This window comes from Lycium ferocissimum, chromosome 1 (assembly GCF_029784015.1).
Source record: "Lycium ferocissimum isolate CSIRO_LF1 chromosome 1, AGI_CSIRO_Lferr_CH_V1, whole genome shotgun sequence".
NCBI classification, from domain to species: Eukaryota; Viridiplantae; Streptophyta; class Magnoliopsida; order Solanales; family Solanaceae; genus Lycium; species Lycium ferocissimum.
In genome coordinates, this window is record NC_081342.1 from 69,549,535 (window position 1) to 69,565,800 (window position 16,266).

Genomic DNA, 16,266 nt, shown 5'->3' on the forward strand with positions numbered 1-16,266 from the left:
AGCGTTCCGTTAGATAGGAACAGATTTGATAAATGCGATAACTCTCGGATAGAGTATTAGAACGGAAAGATCCATTAGATAATGAACTATTGGTTCTAAGCCATCTCTCGACGATTAATCAACAATTCGAAGTGCTTGTCTTGCGTATTCTTGATAAACCGGCGTTTATATATAGATGTAGGAGGATCTGTTTGGGAAGTAAGAAGCCCCTTTGACATCTCTTCATCCGCAAATAATTCTCGATGTGAAAACACGAGCTGTGGGGCTGATCTTTGAATAGGAAAAAGAGTGGATGCAGGGTCCCAAATGAATTGGCTTATTCGAAAAGGCCTTGTTCTTTGGAAGATCTATCTCGTGTCCGGTACCGCATGGTTCCACTCTACAAGAACCCCGAATCATTCTCTTGAAGCGCATCCTCTTCATCATAAATGATCCGCTTGCCCCGAAATGACTGGACCAATAGTGGAAATCCCAATTCATTGGGCCTTTCGATACAATCAAATAGAAAGCCCCAAGGGCGCCATATTCTAGAGCCCAAACTATGTGATTGAATAAATCCTCCGCGGGTCAAGGGCTCCTTCTCCCTCCCCTTCTTCAAACTCCGATTCATATTTTTCATAGAGAAATCTCTCGATCAAGGATAGAACAAGAGCCCTTTTGCATCATATCTAAGGGATTCCTCGGTTCAGGCCGAAGAGGCAATGTCACTCGATCATTATCAAACTGACTGCAATCTTTTTCTGAACCTACAAGATCTAGTTTCGTTCAAGTAACGGATTCTAGCCAACTGAAAGGATCTTATGATCAATCCAGAGATCATTTGGATTCCATTAGTAATGAGGATTCGGAATATCACACATTGATTAATCAAAGAGAGATTCAACAACGAAAAGAAAGATCAATTCTTTGGGATCCTTCCTTTCTTCAAATGGAACGAATAGAGATAGAATCGGGGCCGATTCCCGAAATGCCTTTACGGATATTCCTCAATGTCGGCTATTCACGGAACGTGAGAAGCAGATGATTAATCATCGTTTTCGGAAGAAATCGAAGAATTTCTTGGGAATCCTACAAGATCCGTTCGTTCTTTTTTCTCGATAGATGGTCGAACTTCATCCGGGTTCGAATCCTACCGAGAGGTCCACTAGAGATCGAAATTGTTGAAGAAACAACAAGATCTTTCTTTTGTCCCTTCCAGAGATCGGAAAAGAAAGAAATGGTTAATATATTCAAGATAATTACGTATTTACAAAATACCGTCTCAATTCATCCTATTTCATCAGATCCGGGATGTGATATGGTTCCGAAGGATGAACCGGATATGGACAGTTCTAATAAGATTTCATTCTTGAACAAAAATCCATTTTTTGATTTATTTCATCTATTCCATGACCGGAACAGGGGAGGATACACGTTACACTACGATTTTGAATCGAAGAGAGATTTCAAGAAATGGCGGATCTATTCACTCTATCAATAACCGAGCCGGATCCGGTGTATCATAAGGGATTTGCCTTTTCTATTGATTCTGCGGATTGGATCAAAAACAATTCTTGAGTGAGGCCGAGGGATGAATCGAAAAAGAAATCTTTATTGGTTCTACCTCCTATTTTTTATGAAGAGAATGAATCTTTTTCTCGAAGGATCGAAAAAAATGGGTCGGATCTCTGCGGGAATGATTTGGAAGATCCAAAATCAAAAATAGTGGTATTTGCTAGCAACAACATAATGGAGGCAGTCACTCAATATAGATTGATCCGAAATCTGATTCAAATCCAATATAGTACCTATGGGTACATAAGAAATGTATTGAATCGATTCTTTTTAATGAATAGATCCGATCGCAACTTCGAATATGGAATTCAAAGGGATCAAATAGGAAAGGATACTCTGAATCTATTTCTTGGAAGAAAATAAGTTTCTTGAAATTTTTCATCTCGAATTGTATTCCCACGAAAGGAATGGTGAAGTTGAAAAACTAATCCTTCAAATCTTTGTTGTGGAGTCGAGAAATTATACGCCCTTTCGTTGAATCATAAGGACTTACTTCAATTTTGACTCTATCTCTGGCAGTATCCGTATAAAACTATGTCGGATTCTTCCCGAAACAGAATTTAGAATCAGATCTAAACGAACCCGGAACAGACCGTTGGGAAGCGATTCAGTAATTAAAGCTTCATGACTCCATTTTGGTTCTTAAAGTTCCCTTGAGGTATCAACTAATGAGAAAGATATTAGACAACCCCCTTTTTTTTATTTTTAACAAATTTCACAAATAGGAAGTTTCGAATCCAATTTGGATATTATAAAGGATTACCAGATATAACACAAAATTTCTCCACCTATTCCTTCTAGTCGAGCCTCTCGGTCTGTCATTATACCTCGAGAAGTAGAAAGAATTACAATCCCCATTCCACCTAAAATTCGTGGAATTCGTTGAGAGTTAGAATAGATTCGTAGACCGGTCGACCGATTCGTTTTAAATTTAAAATATTTCTATAGGGTCTTTTCTTATTCCTTCTATGTCGCAGGGTTAAAACCAAAAAATCGTTGTTGTTTTCTCGATGTTTTCTCACGTTTTTGATAAAACCCTCTCGTAAAAGTATTTGAACAATATTTTCGGTAATATTAGTAGATGTTATTCGAACCACCCCAAATAGGCTTTCTACATATGCATCGTCTAAAACAACGATTTTTATCAGCTGTAGCAAAGAAAGAAACTTGATAGAAGTCAAAATAGGAAAAAATAAAAATGCCTAGCAACTTTTTTCTATGGATATAAGGCTTTAATTGATAGAGATAGAGGAAGCACCGTAAAGATCAATTTGCGAGGTTTTGGGCAGATACAATAATAATCGCGTACTTATCTCATGATGTGAGATAAAAATTAGGAATTAACTTATGTAATAGAGTCGATCCACTAAAGTCTTGAGCGACGGTGTAGGATCGGATCCCAAAGATAGTAAGTATTTTCTTTCTTATGAAAGAAAGTCTTTTCAAAGATTCTATATAAATTTATCTATGAAACCGAGATAGTTACCTTTCATAAAATTCTAACACTAGTAGAAAAGCCTATGCTTTATTCTTCGAAGGTGGGAAAAAAGATAAAACTAAATAAACGGATTATTCATCCAAATTTCGAGTTTGAAACTCATGTAATTAACCTATTTTTCTTTTGGTTAACCCTAAAAGCGGGATAGATCCATGAGAAATCTCATTAATTAGATATGGTATAGATCAAAATGGGACACCAAAAGAATTGACCGCCGAGCCGTATTAGGTAAGAAATTCTCAAGTACGGTTCTAGGAAAGGAATTGAACTACCTATTCCGGCCGGGAGAATGTGCCATTCAACGGGGAGATTCGAAATTGCGGAGGCTTGGTTTGATCAAGCCGCTGAGTATTGGAAACAGGCTATAGCGCTTACTCCCGGTAATTATATTGAAGCGCATAATTGGTTGAAGATCACGAGACGTTTCGCCTTTGGTGTCATTGACATAACAGATGTCGTTTCTAGTCTATCTCTTTCTATTTCTTTTCTATATATGGAAAGTTCAAAAATCATCATATAATAATCCGAAATTGCAATAGAAAAGAAATAAGGGAGGTTTGTGATGATTTTTCAATCTTTTCTACTAGGTAATCTAGTATCCTTATGCATGAAGATAATCAATTCGGTCGTGGTCGGACTCTATTATGGATTTTCGACCACATTCTCCATAGGGCCCTCTTATCTCTTCCTTCTCCGAGCTCGGTTATGGAAGAAGGAACCGAGAAGAAGGTATCGGCAACAACCGGTTTTATTACGGGACGACTCATGATGTTCATATCGATCTATTATGCGCCTCGCATCTAGCATTGGGTAGGCCTCATACAATAGCGTCCTAGCTCTACCATATCTTTTGTTTCATTTCTTCTGGAACAATCACAAACACTTTTTTGATTATGGATCTACTACCAGAAATTCAATGCGTAATCTCAGCATTCAATGTGTATTCCTGAATAATCTCATGTCTGCTTTTCGTGAAAAAATACCAATTGAAGTGGAGGGTTTCTTCAAACAACAAGGGGCTGGGTCAATTATTCAATCAAATGATATTGAGCATGTTTCCCATCTCTTCTCGAGAAACAAGTGGGCTATTTCTTTGCAAAGCGTGCTCAATTTCATATGTGACAATTCCGCCAAGATCTCTTCGTTAGTTGGGGGAAGAATCCGCCCGAATCGGATTTTTTGAGGAACGCATCGAGAGAGAATTGGATTTGGTTAGACAATGTGTGGTTGGTAAACAAGGATCGGTTTTTTAGCAAGGTACAGAATGAATATATATATATATACTTTCATTTTTATTCAGCATTTAAGTTGATGAACTAAACCAGATAGTTATATGAGTGAAAGAAAACGGCTTCTAAATTTGCAATAAAAAGGTTGAGTCTCATTTCCTATGTACAAGAATCAAATGGTGAAAAAAGTAAACATAAGCAATAGAGATTGTTTACCTCAAGATTGGTGAATTGTCATGATAGCTTGAAGCGGGTTCAAAAGATCAACCGTATGGAGTTTTTACGTCTATTACCATAGATGGATTTCCACAACGGGAGGTTGAAAGCAAAAATGAGTGGATGGTTAGGAAGACCAAGATACACAAAGGATTAGTAATTGAGATTATGTAAGTTATCCAAGAGGATACTTCGTACATAAAAGGAATTCGAATTGGGCTTTACGTTCGTAGAAATGGTCAAGAAGTACTCCCCATGATTCGATCCAGAGTATGTTCCTATCCACCGAGTAAGTAAATAACTATCAAGAACGAAGTAATCTTTTACTTTGGTTAAAGGCCCTTTTTCGAGAAAGGAGAATAGGGATGAAATAAAATAAATCGAAATAGAAAGAAAAGAATCTAATTGCAAAAGCAAAAAGGAGGGATGTCTTGTTTTTTTCTTCCTTTTTTCTTTTTTTGTTTTTAGTCTTTCTTTCCTATAATTCAATTTTTATTTCTATTTAGAGAGATAAAAATTTTGTCATGATTCGAGAACTAATGGACTCTCTAATTTTTTTTTCATAATTGAAAATTCGAGGTTGAAATGTATATGTGATATTGCTATAAAGCGCATTTTATTTAATGATAAGGTTATTAATCAACAAAGAAAAATTAAAATTCTTAAAAGATGAGATCAATTCGAAGCATTTGTTTATTAGTTTTAAATATAGCGACAGAATTCCATTGGTCTAATTTGGGACCTTAGGATAGATTTTGATTCTATCCGACAAACATATAAAGATAAAGAATAGGAAAGGGCCCTTAGATTTATTTGTGACCTCCGAGGAGCCGTATGAGGTGAAAATCTCAAGTACGGTTCTATAATAGCGATGGGCACGGTGATGTTATCATCGACTATGATTATCTAACAGTTCAAGTACGATTGATATAGTGGAAGCGCGAGTCAAAATATGGTTTTTGGGGATGGAATTTGTGGCGTCAACCCATCGGGTTTATCGTTTTTCTAATTTCTTCTCCACCGAGTGTGAAAGATTACCTTTTGATTTACCGAAAGCAGAAGAAGAATTAGTAGCAGTGGTATCAAACCGAATATTCGTGTATCAAATTTGGTTTATTTTACATTGCTTCATATCCGAATCTACTAGTTTCTTCATTATTTGTAACAGTTCTTTTTACTTGGGAGGTTGGAATTTTTCTATTTCGTACATATTTGTTCCCGAGCTATTTGGCATAAATAAAAGGGGTAAAGTCTTTGGAACACTAATTGGTATCTTTATCACATTAGCCAAAACTTATTTGTTTTTGTTCATTCCTATTGCAACAAGATGGACTTTACCGAGGCCGAGAATGGACCAACTATTAAATCTTGGGTGGAAATTTCTTTTACCTATTTCTCTAGGTAATCTATTATTGACAACTTCGTCCCAACTTCTTTCACCGTAAAAGACCACAATATTCTAGATTCACGACTTGTCTCAAACAAGAGAAAGAAACAAGCATAAAATCTTTTTTATAGATATTCTAAATATGCTCCCTATGATAACCGAATTCATAAATTATGGTCAACAAACAATACGGGCCGCCAGATACATCGGCCAAGGTTTCATGATTACCCTATATATATATATATATATATTTTGATCAGCTTGCAGACTTCTTTTGTCTTCGTCAATTTTTTTCCTTTTAAAAACTAGCTAAACATTATATTCGAATGATGGGTGAATGTCACTAATAGGTGAGAGTATAATTCATATTATCTTCAATTCTATCATTGATCTCCTTACCTAATAAATTTATTTATTTTAGAAAAAGAATGACGGTTGACTAGTTCTAATTCTGTTTCTCTTAATGATTCGATGAATTATTGAAAACAGCCAAGGTAGAGAGTGGAAATTTTTCCATCCAATTTTGTTTTCAAATAATTCATAATGAGATAGCAACAAATCCTGAATATTGCTTGGTTGAAGATATGTGCTTTCTCTTATCAGTTTATTTAATCAAATGAAAAAAGGTAAATTACAATTTTTTTGTATATGCTCGTTTGTTCCTTCTCCTTTTGCAATAACATATATAATGACCCAGAAAGTGAATTTAAGGGATTAATTTCATGAATTCTCACTCAACTTTCATTTTATTGCATCAAAGTTATTAAATAAGTTTGTGTAATGAAAAAATCAATCAATTCTACCTAAATATTGTTAGATGTTGCATCCATTCATCGCTTACAATTTTCTAGAATAAGTTGTTTAGTTATTAGAAGAGTCTAATAGTTGATTTAGCAAAATATTCAATTTCTTAGTTTCAGTGAGAATTTAATACTTTAGCTGTAGGAGGAATCTATTACTTTGCTTATGTGTCTATATAAAGACTTATGATTAATAAAATTTATATGAGATAGATTTTCATTCATATTTCCAACCTTGCTGCTTGCATCTCTCCAAAATTACTTTTTTTGTGAGTAAAAAGTCACTAAACTTTACGTAAGTATAAAAAAAAATAGTCACAGGGAGGAAACAAAAGAAACAAGTAATTGAGTGGTTTTCTTTTGTACAAAAAATTGGAGTGAATTCCCATGATATTTAAGCAAGTTAAACCTTTTTATTATAAAAAAGTAATTTAATAACTTTGATATAATAAATAAAAATTGAATGACCATTACTAATATTAGCCCTTGAATTAAATTGCCCAAAAAAAAAAAAAAATGAAGTTGCGAGATTTGTTTCTATCACATAATTCAGACTGGCAAGCATTGAAGTAGCTATCTGCCTATCTCAAGAGTCAAGACAAATACATTTCAATCTCTTTCTTTCTTTCGTGTTATCTCGTTTAATTTTTCCTTCTTTTTGTTTTATGCATGATCAATAAAGAAATATAATACTATTATTATTCATAAAAAGACAACGTATGATGATTAGCCTTAGGAATTTGAATCTTTTACCACTACACAATATTCTTATAATCAAGTTATATTTTTATGTTAACACATGTTTCATATCACCTAGTTTTAAACATTAGTAACATGGTTGTCTGAAAAACGCAATAAGATATAGTATTCAATTTTGGATTACTAGAAAAGTTAGTTTTAATAGGAACACATTTCATGTGTCATAGTTCGTATTTTAATTGATTCTTTGAATAGAGTGGTCAGCTCTCGGAATTTGTGATTCCCTAATTATTTATTCAATTTCAGAAAAAGAAGAAAAAAAAGATGAGAAAACAGCCATTGTTGATTCATAAGCTACGCCTATTGTGGCTTTTTTAAAAGTTGAAAACAAGAAAATATTTTTAACTTGCAAATGGCAGTATTTTTTGTACTTGCATTGTTGAGTTTCCTCTCATTTATGGTTTATTTTATCACAAGGGTTTGTTAGTCAATCAATTATGACATGCTAGTTATTTATACTAATTTGTACTCCCTCCGGCTCAAAATAAGTGTTATCTTAGCAAAAATTACACTAATTAAGAAATCAATAAATACGCTGTGATGTTTACTATACGACCCCTTTTTATTAGATGTTTTTTGAGAATTGAATAACATTAAAGAAGAGTACTTCTTTAATGCTAAGGGTATAGTTGGAAACACTTGTCAATTTGTGTCTTGAATTTCTAATGTAACACTTTTTTTTTTTTGACAAAATTCTTTGCTAAGGTACGTGACACTTATTTTGGGACGGAAGGGATATCAAATAATTACTGCTTATTATAAAAGTTTTATATGTAATTACCTTAAAGTCAGTAGCCTGACTCCAAGAAAGGGACTATAATCGCTGCCGGGATTAAATATGTCAAGTCGAGTGACAAAAATTCTCTGAAGTTAGTTGAACAGGTTGACAATTGGCAAAAAATGCTAATTAAAGCTACTGGTCTAAAGAGTGAGGCTAATACGCAATATTTGATCGTATAAATATTTTTATACTAACCACACATAGAATTTGAATGCATTAGTCATGCGGTTACTTTTTCAGTGTGAAAAATGTTACTCCCCTCCGGTTGAAAATAAGTGTTCACTTAGCCTTTTTATTTTGGTTCAAAATAAATGTCCTCTTACAAAATCAAGAAGAATTAACTTTATTATTTTTTCAGATTTGCTCTTATTTATTCAAGGCAATAAATAAGCAAAGTCTTATCAATTAAACATAGTTTAGTCAAAAAATAATAATTTAGAAGCTATTATTTTTTAAGGGATGTGAAAAAGATTAAATGGACATTTATTCTGAACGGGAGGATCTTGTAATTAAATCTTATGAGAGCGCATTGATTACACGTTTTTGGTGTATAACAAAGAGTGGGAATTACCATTAAAAAAGAAAAAAGGATAGATACTTATTGTTATTTTATTAGAAGAATAAGCTCAGTAGAACCCCAACCACCAGCAGTTTTAGACTAAAATAATGTAACTAATGTGAATTCAGCTGTTTTTTTTTTTTTTTTTTTTTTTTTTTTTGGGTGAGAACTCAAAGCTAGTCTTTCGAAGTTCCATTTCACATTTTCATTGGCTTGCAACTGTAACATTCTTACTTTATATTAAAGATGTAATTAAGCTAACTTTTTATCGCATTTGTAAAGCAAAAAGTATTATAGTTTCTATCAATCAACCTGATTTTAAAGTTAATCTCTTACTACACATATTTAGTCCGCATCCAAATTTATATCCAAAATATTAGTCGTTCTTTTCCTCAATGAACTACGTACAAAGATTTTATATATATATATATATATATTGTCACTTTTGTAAATTTCTACTATTGTACATGGATCCATTTATGTGTACTTATTAGAAGAACGTTATGTCAATTCGAGTTTTTCGATCTGTTTAATTAAGAGTGTATAATACGATTGCATTCTCTAGTATTGCAATTGTTGTTCAATTTTCATTCTGTAATTCTCATTTATATATTCACAACGTCAGTCTGATTGCTTCTTTGCATGCACTTAGTTTTGGTGTAGCGCACAACTATATTTCGATTCATCCTCTATTTTTCAAAGGCTTCTCATAATGGGACCTTGAAAACATTTCATATGATGAGAGTTGCCGCCTTATTGGTGGATTTGGCGTTGCTTTGCTATGCGACATTCATCGTGCTACCATAGAAAAGACTTTTGTGATGGTGCATGTGCGTGCGAAGATTTCCTACGGGTAAGGTTTTTTGGAACTAATGTTTAGTGTATTTCGAAAACTTCACCTATTTACTAACTATACATTGTCTAACCAAATCCATTTTTCTCTCGATACGTTCCTCTATAAATTCGATTCGGGCGGATTCTTCTCCCAATTAACGAATAGATCTTAACAGAATTGCGCCCACACATATGAAATTGAACACAATTTTGCAAAGAATTAGCCAACTTATTTCTCAAGAAGAGATGAGAAACATGCTCAATATCGTTTAATTGAATAGTTAGCTACACCCGTTCAATATAGATACGCCAAGTTAAATGATGGATTAGTGTACCGTAATAGACTATTCATTTTTACTAATCTTTGATTAAGTGCTGCTCAAACTATCAAATACAATGGGAATTTAACATTTGCAACTATAGCGATTAAATGTGAATCATGAACTCCAAAACAGAGTTTTGCCACTAAGTTGTACTCTTTGGTCACCACAAAAGAGTGTGAACAAGCACTTTAAGGACACACTCTTTTTGAACATAATATAATGGGCCATAGGATGGCATCATGATAATATTTAAACAAAGCAAAAGTGATTTTGTCTGACTCAGGATGATGTGGAAGGACTAAGCGAGCTTCATGACTTGGGAAAGACTTCATGAGGTGTGACAAAAAAATTTGGGAAGTAGACTTTATGGCTAAAAGAAAGATGAAAATAAGAAGAAAACCCAATTCCCAAGCACTTAAAAGATTTGGCCTAGTGATGACTGAAAATGCTTGGTGATTTTTTTCTCATCTATCTAAATCTCGAAAACAAAGTTACTTGTTATTGTGATACTGTAGGGCCCCATACCTATGCTGATAGATACATTACTAGAAACATAGGTTTTTCCCACCGATATTTAGTGAAAAATTTATGCTATAAAATATGATTTTCCCACTTCATTCCCACCGAACCAGCTCACCGGCGAAAAGCAGGGTGGGAAAGGTTCCCATTGAAATATTGGGAAACTTCCTAATTATTTCGTGTGAAAACACTTTTTAAGTTTTTCCCATCGACATTCAGTGGGAAATAGCCACTGAATATTTTTCAGTGGGAAAATAGATATTTCTTAGTAGTGATAGCATCAAATACTTAAAGAAATAGTCGAGGTGGTCTAGCAGGTACCCGCAAGCCCGATGGTGAACGATAGCATATATCTAGTGAAATAATCAAGGTCACGCAAACTGACTCGGAAGCACATACCTAGTGAAATAATTGAGGTGGTCTAGCAGGTAGCCAGGTACGCCCAGATTTTGATGCCTGTGCTGATGGACAATCATATATCTAATGAAATAGTTGATGCATATGAAAGTTGGCTTGATAGCAGATACCTAGTAAATAGTTGAGTTGGTCAACCATATACTCGCATCCCTGGTACATATGTTGGTGGACAATAGCATATGTCTAGTGAAATAGTCAAGGTGCATGCTTGCTACCCCGAAGAGACACCTAGTGAACTAGTCGAGGTGGTCTAGCTGGCACATTGCACCGGTACATTTGCTGTGGATAGTATCGGATACCTAGTAAAATACTCGAGGTGGGCAAGCTGCTCTGAAAAGAACTGTAAGCCTACAAAATTCTAATTGTCACTAGTGCTTACTTTGGCGGGAGATAACTGTTTTTAGGTGTGAACTGATTTTTTGATTTTGGTGGGGTCATTCTTGATAGAATTTATTGTAGCCTCAAACAAGCTATAGTAACCTTTTGGTGTTTTTTTTTTTCGGACTATAGGTTTCTCCATAGCCTATAAAAACCAATCAATACTCAAATCCTTTTTTCCTCTACACAAATTTTCTTCTCTTAATAGTCATCAGATTTTGCTACTTTTGAAAAGTTCACAACTTCTTCTGTCATTTTCAAGGTATTTTACAATCTGGGGTTTCAATTTCCACTTGAAACTTACTTTCTTTATCAATTTCCAAGATTTATCACAATTCTTGAGTTGCTAAAAGTTATTATTTTTGGATCTTTCAGATTTTCAATAGGTATTAGGGGCACTTAGTTAAGTGGAAAATTAGTTTTTAAATCCCGTTATTTGAATTTCTGGCTCCACTGCTGGCTGTAACTATACTAGTTAGTTTCAGATATTTTGTTTAGGACTTGAGAAAATTAGTTCATGGCAGGAGCATCATTGCCTCCAGGATTTCGATTTCATCCAACTGATGATGAATTGGTTGGATATTACCTGAAAAGGAAAACTGATGGACTTGAAATTGAGTTGGAAGTTATTCCAGAAATAGACTTGTACAAATTTGATCCATGGGAACTTCCAGGTATATGCATTCTTGACATGTATAAGCATTCATTCGTATTGGTTCACACGTATGATAAAATAAATTTCACTTGTATACACTGATGGCATATTTTTTTTTTACTCGATCAGTATATTTTAGCCTGTTGTAACATGTAAATTGCCTATTTTCCAAGTCACGGATCCCGCTCTTTATGGATGGTTTGGCTTTTGTTTTCTTTTATGTGATGTAATCGGATAAAAATTCTTTTGTACTGTCAGTATATAGAAGTTAAAACTCTAATAAGAAATTTAACTGAACATTGTTGCAGAACCTTTTACACGATACCTTAGTCCATATGTCATGTATGATTTTTTCTTTTTCATTTGATTGGTTTTATTGTTTGGTTGAAAAGCTAATAATAATGAAATTGCAGCTTCATGATACGTTTGAACCGAAAAATGTACTGAAAGTTGTTGCTTTATTTTTTAAAATCAAAAGATGGAGTGTTCTGTGGGGCATCTCTTTTTTTCATACTAGAAAGTTAATTATTATCTAAAGATGGAAATTAAAGCATGGCTAAAGCATTATAAGTTTCTCATTATGATTGATTCATGATTGCTTACGTGGAATCGGAACTCGGGATTCTGACATCATGAAGAGTTAGATTCAGGATTTAAACTTGATCGGTTCAACCTTTAAGATTTTTAACACTAAACTCATTATACATTTGAAATTACGCGTTCGGAACTAGATATTCTTTTTTGAATTTCTAGTAGTTTTTCACGTATATATCTGTATTTCGTGGTGGACCTACAAAACATAGGCTCTATCCACCTCTGACAACATGTCCGCAAAAATAGCTTATCTGAAATTGGAACAGGGATTCTGGCATCATGTAGAGGCAGATTTAGGATTTAAACTTGATTTATTCGACCTTTATGATTCTTAACACTAAACTCATACTCCCTCCGTCCCAATATATGTGCTATAGTTTAACTGAGTATGGAGTTTAAGAAATAAAGGAAGCCTTTTGAATCTGCTAGTCTAAAATAAGCCAAAGATATTTGTGTGGTCATATATCATCTCGTCAAGCGTAAAAGGTAAAGTTTAAAGTTAAATAATTGCCAAATAAGGAAATGTATCATTCTTTTTGGGACAGACTTAAAAGAAAAGTATATCACATAAATTGGGACAGAGGGAGTAATCAATTTGAAATTATGCGTTCAGAGTTATTTAATTATTATTATTATTATTATTATTATTATTATTATTATTATTATTATTATTATTATTATTATTATTATTATTATTATTATTATTATTATTATTATTATTATTTGGTAGTTTTTCACTTATATATCTATGTTTCATGTAGAAACTACTGCATTCAGTTGGACCTAGGTTCAATCGCCCTCTGACATCATGTCCTTACAAATGCAGAGAAATCGTTCCTTCCAAAGCGCGACATGGAGTGGTTCTTCTTCTCATTGTCGGACAAGAAGTACCGAATGGCTCACGAACCAATCGAGCCACTAAGGCCGGATCATCGGAAAGCAACCGGGAAAGATAGGAAGGTTACCTGTCATGATCAGCCTGAAGTTGTTGGATATCGAAAGACATTAGTCTTCTATCATGGACGAGCTCCTCAAGGGGATAGAACAGATTGGGTAATGCACGAGTATCGTCTCTGTGATGATGTTTCACAAGCCTCTCCGAATTTCCAGGTTTGATTCACCAAAGTCATCAATGTTTTTCTTTAATTTAGTAAATGCACGAGTTCAAGAAGTTGACCATATTCTGCAATTTGAATATGTTCAGGGGCCTTTCGCTCTCTGTCGTATCATCAAGAGAAACGATAACTCGCTAAAAACAAGTGACACTTTTGTAGCAATCTCGAACGAGCTTGTTGTTCCAACTGCTGATATGCCAACTCAAACGACGTACACGTGCAACGATAGAAACTATTCGATTCCTATTACTTCTCCTTATAATACATCACATGATATGATTCTTGATTCTTCAAAGGTATTGAAATGTTCCATTTTTTTTTCTCTGTATTCAAGTCTGGTTTTTTCTTTGAACTTTTTACTGATTTTGGTGGGTTCGTGTAGGAATGTCTTCGAGGCCAGAGTGCATGTGGAGATGTTCCGCACTATGAGTTTCCAAACGTAGCATCGTGGCAACCAAACGATCTAATTGAGATCACTTCAAGATCAACTTTCCCAAACTTTAGAGGGAACGTTGAACGTTCTGGTGTTCTCAGTAGCTATGGCTGTGTATCTCCCTACTCGGTTCATGGAACCTACACGGGGATTTACGATAATAGTACTACGTCATATGAAGGTTATGGCCAAAATCAACTCCTTCAGAAAAAACATATCTTTTTCTGATAAATGAAAGGGAAAAACTAATGTAAGCCTTTTTCTATCTTTATCGTAGGTGTGAAGGTTGGAATCAAGCTAATTTGGGAGATTTTAATGGTTTATGGTCGCACGAAGATAACTTTCAGTAACTGAATCATCAACGCGATTCAGTCAGGTTTAAGAAACTCTATTGTTATCTGAGACGACAGATTTTTTATATGTTCGTCTCAGAGCTACCATTCAATTACAGCAACTCAAGTTTATTAGTTTCGCGAGTGCAATTCTAGCTAGTACATTTGACACTGTTGTCGTTAATGTATGAGATAACTAGCGATGATCCTATTTAACGATCGATCAGACATTCTCTTTCTGATCAATTTTAATGTATGGAATACCAAGCATCAAATGTAGCAAAATATTTAGCAGTGAACTATATGAACCAATGGTTTTGACCACATTAAGCAATTTAGAAATATGTTGCTCAGACTCTCCAAAATGTCGACAGGTGCATGTCGGATCCTCCAAAAGTATTGCATTTGTGGAGGATCCAAGACAGTGTGGCCGAAGATGTCGCAGAGTTCGAGCAACATAGGTTCAAAATATCATAATGATTCATTCAAGGTTGAAATGCATATGTTTTAACTAAACTTGTTGTACCTATTGTGAAATTTCTACTTATTATCAGCAATGTTTCTTAATTAGCAATTATTTGTAACAGCATTCTTCAATGTTATTGGACTTGCTAAGAAAATGGTTCTTGCTCCTAACTCCACCCAAAACTAGCACATCAGGTGAGAATCACCCGAGACTATGTAAGGAGATAATGTTCTATTCCCTCAACCAATAAAAAGTAGAATGTAGTGTAATGCACGATTTACAAATCTTTTGGTTTATTTCTTGATCAGCTTGCAGACTTCTTTTGTCTTCGTCAATTTTTTTCCTTTTAAAAACTAGCTAAACATTATATTCGAATGATGGGTGAATGTCACTAATAGGTGAGAGTATAATTCATATTATCTTCAATTCTATCATTGATCTCCTTACCTAATAAATTTATTTATTTTAGAAAAAGAATGACGGTTGACTAGTTCTAATTCTGTTACTCTTAATGATTCGTGATGAATTATTGAAAACAGCCAAGGTAGAGAGTGGAAATTTTTCCATCCAATTTTGTTTTCAAATAATTCATAATGAGATAGCAACAAATCCTGAATATTTCTTGGTTGAAGATATGTGCTTTCTCTATCAGTTTATTTAATCAAATGAAAAAAGGTAAATTACAATTTTTTTTGTATATGCTCGTTTGTTCCTTCTCCTTTTGCAATAACATATATAATGACCCAGAAAGTGAATTTAAGGGATTAATTTCATGAATTCTCACTCAACTTTCATTTTATTGCATCAAAGTTATTAAATAAGTTTGTGTAATGAAAAAAATCAATCAATTCTACCTAAATATTGTTGGATGTTGCATCTGTTACTGCTACAATTTTCTAGAATAAGTTGTTTAGTTATTAGAAGAGTCTAATAGTTGATTTAGCAAAATATTCAATTTCTTAGTTTCAGTGAGAATTTAATACTTTAGCTGTAGGAGGAATCTATTACTTTGCTTATGTGTCTATATAAAGACTTATGATTAATAAAATTTATATGAGATAGATTTTCATTCATATTTCCAACCTTGCTGCTTGCATCTCTCCAAAATTACTTTTTTTGTGAGTAAAAAGTCACTAAACTTTACTTAAGTATTAAAAAAAATAGTCACAGGGAGGAAACAAAAGAAACATGGAATTGAGTGGTTTTCTTTTGTACAAAAAATTGGAGTGAATTCCCATGATATTTAAGCAAGTTAGACCTTTTTATTATAAAAAATAATTTAATAAATTTGATATAATAAATAAAAATTGAATGACCATTAATAATATTACCCCTTGAATTAAATTGCAAATTAAAACAAAAAAAAATGAAGTTGCGAGATTTGTTTCTATCACATAATTCAGACTGGCAAGCATTG

General features: G+C 33.8%; 1 pseudogene; it reads left to right on the plus strand.

The window, feature by feature from the left end:
• Positions 1-11,419: 11,419 nt before the first annotated feature.
• LOC132030993 (NAC domain-containing protein 71-like) lies at positions 11,420-14,802 on the plus strand (annotated as a pseudogene).
• The last annotated feature ends 1,464 nt before the right edge of the window (positions 14,803-16,266 follow it).